An 11,672-nucleotide genomic window follows, 5' to 3' on the forward strand; every position below is an offset into this window, starting at 1 on the left:
AGAGTCACTCATCACCACTTGGACCGTAAATGGACATCCTTTACTGTTCATCAGTGTATTGCTTCTTGCTATAATGTTATTTTAATTCAAATATCGAAGCTATAGTGTAATATTATTTTAAATTAAAATTGTTTAGATAACTGATATAGATCCAGAATTCTGAAAATGGGTTTATGTAGACATTTTCAGGGTTTAAAACTTACAGACTAGAATCTGTACACTGATGCTTGTCTAATGGGACTAAGGAAAATTCTATTATTATTATTATTATTATTATTATTATTTTGTTATTGTTGTTGTTATTATTATTATTATTATTATTATTCTGAATGCTCATATTTGTTTATCAGCACTATAAATACATATACATAATGGCATGATATTATTCAGACTATCCGACGCCGATCTCCACTTCCAAATCAATATCAAGAACATTTACCTAGCAGTGATAGCCTCGTTTTGACTTTTTAGCACTCCCTATCAGGAACGGCAACTCGTCCGAAATGCGTATTGTGAAAGGGATACATTAGACATGTATCATTATTTGATATCATCACCCAATCGCCATGCCTAAGATTGGTACAATAACTTTTGCCTGATTGTATGTAAGAAGGACATGGACATGCTGTAGTCGATGTCTGGGTACCTAGTATGCACCAAATAACCACACGTTTAAAAGACAAGAATGTAAAGACCAACCCTGCTGGAGGTGTCGATGAGGCAACGGTGCCTAACACCGAATATGCAACGTATATGGAAAGGGCCAACCACAGAACGCACTCACTGGTAACGAGAAAACAGGCAGCGACGATTCCAGAAGGTTAAGAGGAGCCTATACGCCTTCCTGCCAACCGATCTAACACCTGTTCATTGCGAAAGATTTTTTTTTCATTTAACATGGGAGAGCCAAAAGGCGCCGGTTTCACCTATTTCCATATCAGCAGGCGTGGGAGATACGGCGGTTCTTTCCAAGGCAGAACGAAAAGGCTTCTTTTCAACGCTCCACAGAAGAAGGCCTACAGTGGATCAGGCTGATACTACCTTGCTGAGAACAGCCATTCTCTCAACCTAACTAAGAAAGCTTGTCTGTTAAACTTCCGCCAGTGCCACGTCTTCAACGTCTTTTATCAAGTTTTTGATCTTTTCTTTGACCTCCTCTGCATTCTTCTCTACCGTTTCTGCCCAAACCTCTTGCGTCACCGCTATATCACACATTATATCCTTAACGGCTTATACATCACCCTTGACTGCCACTGCAGATGCGCTCGTATTTCTTCCTCCAGAAAGGCGGGGATAGAAATCGATGACGGGGGAAACCTCGGCACTAGCGTGACAACAGCTACAAGTGGCTGGAGGATTTCTGAACGGACCGTTGGCTGTGGCCATGCATGTCATTAAATCTCATTGCATTGAAATTCCATATGTTATGAAGCCGCCTGGAATTGATACAAAACCGGTTGTTTCATCTAAGGCACACTACAGCACAAGACTCTACTCTCATCCTCTTCTTCTTCTTCCATGTCTCTCAAGTGTATCATTAATGGTCATGTCATCGGAATTTACCTGATGTCATCAGACTGACTTAGTATCGTCAGGCACGCTTAGTGTTCCTTGAAAGCGTTTATTAATGTTTAGCATTGTCAGGTTTTACCTTTATTCAATTGAACATACGTATCAATATGTACACAAACTAGGCAGGTGTCAGATGAGAAGGCGAAGGACATTGTTGCCACCAGCAGGACCATGGATCTACGAGACCTATCCACCATATGTCAGATAGGTCGGGGAGACTATACAGGTTTTATCATCTGTTACTGCCTTTGAAACCAGGCAGGAGATCAAGCGCGACTTCAATCCTACTCTCAGACCTGTGCGTTTGGAGTAGAAAATCCGGGAAAAAGATGTTGGACGGGTAAAGATAGATCGGTGTGTGGAGGAGTTAAGACAGTTGGACAAACATCCTTCACATCTTACCTTTTATCTATGTAACCGTTACACGGGACAGTGTCTATGCTTAGACACAGTTAAATCGGAAGGCCAGACTGGTGCTCAACTCTACAATGTGGATCTAATTGAACGGGTGTTTGAAATATTATTCTTTGCCATAGAAGTTACCCATAATATCGTTTAGATATAATCATGTGGGTCGCGACTGTACTAGAAACCATAAGAAGTGATTTACTATGAGGACTAGATGCCTTAATTACCATGTGGGAAAGATCACTTCAACATTTCCTCTTCATAGGTTGGCTGCGGATGACATAATGTCCCTGTTGGTCTTTAACTTACCGTTGACTCGGTTCCTGATAATGTTATGCACGATCCGAATAGTCGTGCTGGCATACTCTTTCTTTCCGAGGAGTTTCTCTACCTAGAACTTATCTTGAGGGTCATTTTAAATACGGATCTGGCGACAATTGTGCCTTTATAATCTCCTATTGACTTGCAATTTAATAGAGAACACCTTGAGACGATGGCTTACAAACTCTGAAATGGGAGCGCCGTTACATTCATCCTTAACCTTCCTGCAACCTCTTATTAATAACACTACGGAGGGGTGATCCTTAGGAACGTCGCTGGTAACATAAACGTGAGCGGTTTATTTCATATCCGCATACGCATCGGTGGTCTTAGTGAATAATGGGATATCTACATAGAGGAGTTGTGCCTAAACACCTTAGCCGTCAGTTAGCTCTGTGTAATAAAGTCGTACATTTTGAGTTTTGAGAGACCCGGAATAATCTACCAAGATAAAGGCGCCTATACAAAGTTAGCTTTGCATTTTTACTGTAAAGGGCCGCTAAGTTTTAATGAAATATTTCTCGGCTCTCAAACTCGGGGTCAGCGATCAATCGTCGAAGCTTGACGCTTCGCCATCGTGTCTGACAGGATCTTCCCGCTTACGCTTCTGTACGTTCTCCGTGGTTAATGTGGTCTTACAAAAGACATCAGTTATCCATAGCTACCTGGATTCAACATTCAATACAGAAGGGTACAGGAGTTCATCAACGATGGGTCTTAAAGCTTAAAATCTTTATTCAGGTTCAGGAAAGACAAAGCGCTATGGCTTGGAGTCAGTGCCAGTACAATCAACCTTGTGTGTCTCAATCAGGTCATCTTGGGTGTCAGCACTGTCAACAGACGTTCTTTCAATTCTCATTTTTGTTATTAATATATAACGTGTGTGCAAGACCTTTAATTCATACGTGCCGAGTGGTCTAAAGCGCTCTCCGTTACGGATCACTGCCATCTCACCTCTGCCTGCGTGGATTCGAGTCTCTGATTCGGCCAATGTGGGTATGTGAAAAAGCTTGCCAGTAGCTTCTCGTGGGTCGGTGGTTCTTTCTGGGGTTTTCCCGGGTTCTTCCTCCATCATTAATACTGGCCGCCATGTATAGCCTATCGTGTGCTGAAAAATGGCGTTAAACCCTACAACAACAACAACAACATAATTCATGCGTAGTAGTTGTTACTTCCTTCAGTGATAAGGAGAAGGTCATCCTCATGCCAGCGTTTTGCTATTTAAATATGTATGGGAACAATGTTCTCCGTTGCCAGCCAAATGCTCTGACAGAGCAAACTTTTGACACGGTACCAAGTTTTGTCTGGAAACTTGGTACCCTCCAAGTTGAACATATTGAGGCAGTTTAGAAGACCCCGTGCGGTCATCATGCACATGGACTGAGTTAAGGGCAGAAAGTAATGCCCACTCGATGCAGCGGTTATCCTCATCTTTAACATACATTAACAATGATTTTTGAGGATATCGTTTTGGGGTCGGATGTTGATGTTTCTAGAAAGGGTTGGTATTGGACTATGTGATCACGGAGGCCCTCCACGCGAAGAAACTTACAGTTAGATTCCCTCCTCCCCCATATACATTTCAAGTTGTTTGATGTGATCGGGCTGAATGCATTCTAATTCATCTTGATCTCATTCAGATCCATGATGGAAACAGAGCGATTAGTAACATAGGATATAGTTTCTTCCTTCCGCTGATTTGATTCTTTGGAATATGTGCTTTCTAAGCCTTGGGTGGCGACCTTTTCCAACTAGGAGGTTATCGTCTCGCTAACCTTTAAGACGAGCCAGATTCTTCTTCTGTAGAGACGTAAGTCGAGGGGCAAATGTGTTAACGCCCATAAGGGGTCTTTTATCACGGCTATAATAAGACGTAGATTTAAATCTTTGACAGTTCTATCCTGCGGTTTTCGTTCTAGGGCTCAAATCGTTGAATTTCGTATTGGTTTAGATACAGCTTTACGCCTGCCTACCACTCTGATCTCTGCTCGTTGTTCTTCCATCGTGATATCTCCTTTGCGTAGTTGCGAATGTAGCCACTTGATGCTTAACGCTGCCATACATGTATGTTGTTGTACTATGTCACAAAGCAGCCACATTTACTATATAAACCCCAAATACCCCCCTACCCACCAAAAAAATATAAGCTATTTGCAGGCATTTAACGGGTCTTACTAAATGTTCTCGATGGTCGGTTAGATAGTTCGATGATCTCAAATCGGCCATTTAATTGTAATTCGTTAAGGTGACGAATATTTCTCTTCTCAATACAGGTTTTACCATGCCGTTTTGGCTTCTTGACCCAGCGATGTAATTGACAATTTACATTTTAAACTCTTGTGTTGACAGTAACACATATTTAGTATACTCAGACGAAGGTCAAGGCCACGCCATATCTTTCTTTTTATCGGAAATGTCCTCTTCAACTGATAATTTTAGCAAACTGTTTCCTTATTTTTCTGTCACCTGCTAATGGCCACTTTGGATTAGTGTGGGACTTCCGACAGCAATGAGTTTCGAGGATGCAGCCATAACATCACGCAGCTACGAAGTGAATAGATTTTAACACTTTCATTGAACAGAAAATCACTGAGATTGCACGAACAAGTAAAAACGTATTCCAAGCAACCGCATGACTTTGAAAACACAATAATCGCTACACAGTCACATGACAACACACCTTCGAAACAGAAGCCCGTGTATTGACACGATGACTGGACAGCCAGTTGATGTGCACAGTAGACAATACATTTTGGGTGTGCATTTTCTTCATTATCTACGTGTATGTGTGTCCACCAATATTAAGCAATGAAGTTAGCCAACATATGGATCAGCTTGAAATATTCAGTTGTAAACAAACGTAAGAATAATATGCACACCTTGTGAATTTAAAAAGCAGTTTTCTTTAAAGGGTAGAATATGAGTTTGCTTTATAAGTACAATTTTGTAATTATTTACCTTTCAGTATCCATACTAGCAAATTATAGTCCGTTCGTTTTGGATGCACGACCAACTCCTTTTTAATAAAGGAAATTTCTTGTTGGGCTACTAGTTAGGTTAAATCCAGGTTTGGTTGCAGCCATGTTTCGTCGCTATGCAGTTGCACACCGAATACACTCGATTTCTTAATATCATGACTCAGACTACTACTTCTCCTTAAATACTAAGACTGAATCCAGTGGCATACTAAAGGGGGGGGGGGAGTGTCCACCCCGGGTGACAGTCAGAAGGGGGTGTGTGCAATCGGGAGAGTTTAAATACTAATACAAGTTTTCAAACCAAATGAAAATTCACCAAAGTAAAAATTATTTCCAGTTTGTTTACGACATCACTGTACTGTTTAAAAATATACTTGCAAACATAATATATTTTTCTGTGTGTTTACATTTTTAAATTAGTTTTTGGGGGTGCCAAAGGAAGGATCAGCCCCGGGTGCCAAACGCTTCAGGTACGCCCCTGATTGCATGCATAAATAGTTTAGAAACGTGTTATGTATAACAGGCAAAAACACGTTCAGAGGCGAAGTCAGGGGGTGGGGTGGAGTGAGCGATAGAAGTGCCCCCCTCCGTTCCACCCTTATGTGCGGACGTCCATGTAGTTTTAAAATATATACATATTTAAGCTAAGTTGTAATACCACTAATTGCTGACCTTCCAGACGGAGTAGGTTTTTTGAGTTGACATTTGACTAATCATTAGCTGTAAACAACAGACAATGACCGCCGTATTTCTATATTCCCACATGATGGTCAGCACAAGCTCATGTATATCGCGGGTCTGGCTATTTAGCGTCGATGTTTCAAGCTAATGTATATCGCTGGTCTGGTTATTTAGCCTCGATGTTTCAATATGTTACGTATTTTCATACCAAAATTAAACGAAATCGACAGTACTATGTAAAACAAAAATTTTAAATATGTAAATAAAAACATACTATATCATATCAAAGAGCGTGGTATGAGTACCTATGTTTTTGACGGAGGGGATCCCAGCTACAGTCAGAGTTTGTTTATTTGGTATTGCTCGTTTTTTGTTTTTTCGTTTTTTTTAAATCGTATATGGTATAAAGCAAAGTTGTTGGCAATGTTGGTAGTGAAAATATTACATTACTAAGTGGCTGTTGGAAGACGTTTCACATTTTTTATCAGAAACACTTTAGTGCAAAAAGTTTCATGTTAGTTGCATGTAAGTAGTTTTGCTCTTGTAACATACTGACGCTTTACTCGTCAGGATAATTAAATATAGGTGTCTGCTCAAGGGCATACCTTACTCGGAACACGACCAGGCCTTTCCGCCAATGATCGGAGTAACGCCTCCAAAATTCTACTAGGATGTGCGGGGCTCAAGCCAGCAAAAGCGATAAGCGGGGCCCCAAGCAAAAATATTAAATTGCGGAGTTGATTTCTTGAAAGCGAGGGACCCAAGGCGGTTGCCTGGTTCGCCTTGCCCTAGGACAGGGCCTGTACAGCTGCAACTATTGCATATACACGAATTTTTTAACAATTTTTTAAAAACAAAACTCAACGTGTTCACGTCACTAGTTTTCATAGAGTTCAGCAATTACATCGGCTCCCGCGTTTCTTGCCCGACTTATTCACACCACCTGAAGCGTGAACACAGAATATAGTGCTCATCACGCCAGTGTCACCGCAGAGCAGAAAACGTTTTTGCCGAGTTGATCAATTTCCACGCTGACATAGAAGTGTTTTGACAAGTGACTGCGGTTTATATAACAGATTCGTGAATTTTTGGGGTGACTGGTTTGTGTAACAGATTTTGACCATATATTTTAAGGATCATATATGTGTTTGTTACCTTTATCTTTTATTTTAGATACATTTTACCGAATTTTAACATCTTTACGTTTATATTTTATTTTAGATACATTTTACACAATTTTTAATAATTTTACGTTTATCTGTTATTTTTATACATTTTAGAGAATTTTAACATCTTTACGTTTATCTGTTATTTATATATATTTTACAGAATTTTAACATCGGTTTACGATTATCGTTTATTTGATATTCGTTTTACAGAATTTTAACTTCTTTAGGTTTTATATTTTATCTTGTTATTCGTGGGTTTATCTTAAACTTTTGTGAATTTATTTTACAGTTTTCGAAGTTTCCTCTTAGTTGCACCATATAGCCACTATTATGTTGAGGTACAGTTAAACCCTACATACATACATACATACATACATACATACATACATACATACATACATAAACCTGCTGGAGAACTTGTTACGACTGAGCGGACAGTAATTTCATAAATGTATCAAAATGCTTTTCATTGTTCAATTTGGCCTAGCGTCCGATTGTGAATCGCACTCTTCACGGTAGGCTAGGGACCGACTATTTAAGCTTTATTTTGACGGTTGGATTGGAGGCCCTGGGACTGCTGCATATTTTTTCATTTTTCTCTCAAAATATTTTTTAACTAGTATGATTACTATTATTTCAATCTGTCTGGAAGACTGACTCCTTTGAACCGAATAACACTAATGTTATAACGCTCTAACTTCGGTGCTAAAATGCCACTTGGAGAAAACCGTACGCTCTCACAATTGCAACCGGCGCAATTTTGGTAGCAATTGCTTTGATCTTTTGTTTAATAAGGGCTTTATTGCAGAATGGGATGAGCTTGCTAAATGCGTAGGAGGAGAAAGTCAGCAATTCTTTACTTGCAGTGATGAACACGTGGTTATCCATGTTGTAAGGTTGTACACGGCAGAGATTGCAATAAACTATAAAGATGACGTCACTTTGAAGCGCGACGGTGTCGTCATACATAGTTCGCTTCTTTTTTCCTTATTAATTTTGCTAGTATGAACTTTTCAACCTGTCCTAACTGTCACCTTTACTCAGTGGTCACCTGTTCACAACAGTCATGCTAATTTTCCCCGGGTAAAATTCCTATATAAACGTACTGGATGTAACAATCACTTACCTTCTGCGGTTAGAGGTCATCAGTTTTTTAACCAAACAATAGTTTGTCCCTGTCCTCAGCGGTCACTAAAGCGTATCTTTGGACACAGTTCTGTCTGTACAAACTGAATTTTTACTTTATGAGGAAGACATTAAGTAAACGAATATCAAGGAGATCGATGTGCAAATAGTGATTTTGGTAAGGACTACCTACAAAGACGAAGTGAACACATCATCCTCTTCCTTGTATATTTGCACTAGCTGCCACTCAGACCATGCCAAGCTAGTTGTCGCATACACATTATAGTAAGTATGCGCTTCATCTCACAGCTGATTCAGATGGGGAAAAACAACACTTTGCCTGCTCACATGCAACACACGACCCCCTGCAACCAGCTGGACCAAGATCTTCCGTGGCAACATCTTCCAGCTTGTCAGTGTCTATTCTAATTGTTCTACATCGGACTTTAAAAGAATACCATCGACTCTGATCAGCCGAGGCGTAACGCGAAAACCAGATTCATGCTATTAGCAGTTAATGCAAGTTAAAGGCGGGTTGCATGATATTATTTTTTACTTCTCTTTTATATTGTTTTGTCTATAATTTTTTCTATCTCATCCATTATATTTGTTATGCGTGTTCGCCTGGCGTTACGTCAGTATTGTGTTCAGAAGATAGGTAAATAAATTAAACTGAAATTTTTAGAGTTCAGATTACTTCAACAGGTACGCTCCAGTGGCCTAGTGGTTAGAGTGTCCGCCTCGGATGTGGGAGATCGCGGGTTCAAGCCCCGGCCAAGTCATAACAAAGGCTTTAAAAAAAATGGTTCTTACAGCTGCCTTGCTAGGTCTCAGCATTAAGAGGTTAGTGTTAGGACTGGTCGGCTTGTTGTCAGGATAATGTGACTGGGTGGGAAATGATAGTACATGCCCATCATTATAAACTGCCACACTGCAGACATCGTAGCGATATGACTGAACAATTGTTAAAGCTACGTTAAAAATCAAAATCGCACACACACTTCAACAGGTTTGTGACTGACTGCCTTTGTATGCTTTAACGAAATGTTGCTTATTTGCCATGTTACCCTTGTCCAGACTGGATCCATTGTTGCTTATTTGCCATGTTACCCTTGTTCAAACTGGATCCATTGTTGCTTATTTGCCATGTTACCCTTGTCCAAACTGGATCCATTGTTGCTTATTTGCCATGTTACCCTTGTCCAAACTGGATCCATTGTTGCTTATTTGCCATGTTACACTTGTCTAATCTGTATTCATTGCTGCTTATTTGCCATGTTACCCTTGTCCAGATTGGATCCATTGTTGATTATTTGCCATGTTACCCTTGTCCAAACTGGATCCATTGTTGCTTATTTGCCATGTTACCCTTGTCCAAACTGGATCCATTGTTGCTTATTTGCCATGTTACACTTGTCTAATCTGTATTCATTGCTGCTTATTTGCCATGTTACCCTTGTCCAGATTGTATCCATTGTTGATTATTTGCCATGTTACCCTTGTCCAAACTGGATCCATTGTTGCTTATTTGCCATGTTACCCTTGTCCAAACTGGATCCATTGTTGCTTATTTGCCATGTTACCCTTGTCCAAACTGGATCCATTGTTGCTTATTTGCCATGTTACCCTTGTCCAAACTGGATCCATTGTTGCTTATTTGCCATGTTACACTTGTCTAATCTATATTCATTGCTGTTTATTTGCCATGTTAATCTTGTCTTGTCTAAACTGTATCGATTGTTGCATATTTTGATATCAGATTATTTATTTATAATTATATTTCTGTTGTATCGTATATTTGGTTTGCTCTTTCATTGCATAGTAACAAAAGAAATCTATTTTAGTGTTGAGTACTAAACGAACAAATATCTAATTTCAAAAGGACAATGGCCTCTTAGTTGTAATATGGCACCAACACGTGTATTCTACCGTAATTAGTTGTAATGCACCTAAAAGCATAAGGCGAGATGAAAAGAAACTGACCGTGAGCCATAGACCGAAACAAGTAAGGTACTGAACTGTATATATTTACAATGGCATAACCAAATACAGATTTCTTTTGGTTGGGAAAGACTAAATTATGTTGCTCACGCATCGTCTATTCGCAATGTTATCTCATGGCATTGAATTTTATGCACCAGCTAGCCTGATGACAAATTTATTGTCGCATTGTATGACTCAATATAAATTATGTACACAACACATATCGAATGATGAAAGCTTTGCACCAACACAGTTGAGATTATTGTACGGGAACTAAGGGCCCTCTTTCAACACAAAATAGTTTGAATACATTCGGTTATGTACTCACTTATAACATGAGTCCAACTGCAAACTGCATAGATCCAGATCTGTCGTCGCATAAAGCGTCGGTAGATCTGGGTCTGTGCAGTTGGTTAGGATTAACCAGTAGAACAAATAACATAAACCATGATCTGCAGGCGCATTATGTTACAGCAGATCTGGATCTTTGTTGTTTGCAGTTTGACAAGTCTTATCCGCGAGTACAGACGGTATTCAACTCAACTTCATGAAAGCTTAATGGAGTTAAAGTGCATATGAATTATTATTATAACGAACTTCCTCTTCTCTTGAAAGATCTTAATATGATGTGATGTTTCATTGTCATTATGCAGCAAGGACGAACCATGATAACCACCGGAGCTTATCAGATGTTAGGATTTGAACCCGCACCTTTTCGGTTGAGAGTCGAGTGCGCTGATCATCCAGTTACTACAGTTCGTGCCTTTACGTTGGCACCTTGATTATAGTCCTGGACTCGTGACCAATATGGCAATTATTTTGACTCGATTGACACCACTTTATTTTACAATCTTTGCAAAAATGATTTACACCATGTTAGAATTTCAATAAAAGGATAAATGCTAATGGTAAAACTTAAAATGCAGTTTGCAAAGAATGAAAACTTTTGTTAAATATAAACAGTGTTTTTATTTTCAATTTCTTGTCGCACGGCGTTTGCCAACACCAACACCTTTACAAGACACGTTTCGGTTGACTTGTAAAGAAAATCGTTTAGTGTAGTGAGCAATCAAAGAAATTACTGTTCGACATTTGATGTCTCCGCCGTTGCAGTAAGGATCGTACTCAATTTTTTTATTGGACTGATGAGTCCAACACTCAGGTCCGAATTAAGTACAATAAACACTTGGGAGTTGATTACAACAGCTAATGGTAGAAGGATTCTTTATAAAGTTTCTTTCCTTTATAAAGTTTCTTACCATTAGGTACTGACTCATTGTTACACGTATCAAACATTTCACAAGATTGGTTTCTTCAAAGAACTAAATCAATGGAAAAATCAGACACCGAACTGTGCATCATTTTGTAAAATAGTTTTAACCAATGTTTACGTCATCGAACTTCGTGTGTTTTTCAGCTTTTTTCCTCTAGAAGT

At 39.4% G+C, this 11,672-nt stretch overlaps 1 long non-coding RNA gene across 5 annotated transcripts in view; it reads left to right on the forward strand.

Annotated features, from left to right (window-relative positions):
* Positions 1-11,197, forward strand: part of LOC149784838 (uncharacterized) — a 115,589-nt gene extending 104,392 nt beyond the window's left edge. For 2 of the 5 annotated variants that reach the window (XR_016425316.1, XR_016425319.1), the window contains one exon: positions 10,891-11,197. This is a non-coding gene — a long non-coding RNA (uncharacterized LOC149784838). Of the gene's footprint in view, positions 1-6,293; positions 7,061-7,418; positions 7,468-8,959; positions 9,098-10,890 lie in introns of those variants that run through there. The other 3 variants (XR_016425320.1, XR_016425318.1, XR_016425317.1) reach the window with 3 other exon arrangements.
* The last annotated feature ends 475 nt before the right edge of the window (positions 11,198-11,672 follow it).

Source organism: Sinohyriopsis cumingii, chromosome 13 (assembly GCF_028554795.1).
Source record: "Sinohyriopsis cumingii isolate HCF-2022 chromosome 13, ASM2855479v2, whole genome shotgun sequence".
Classification (NCBI taxonomy): Eukaryota; Metazoa; Mollusca; class Bivalvia; order Unionida; family Unionidae; genus Sinohyriopsis; species Sinohyriopsis cumingii.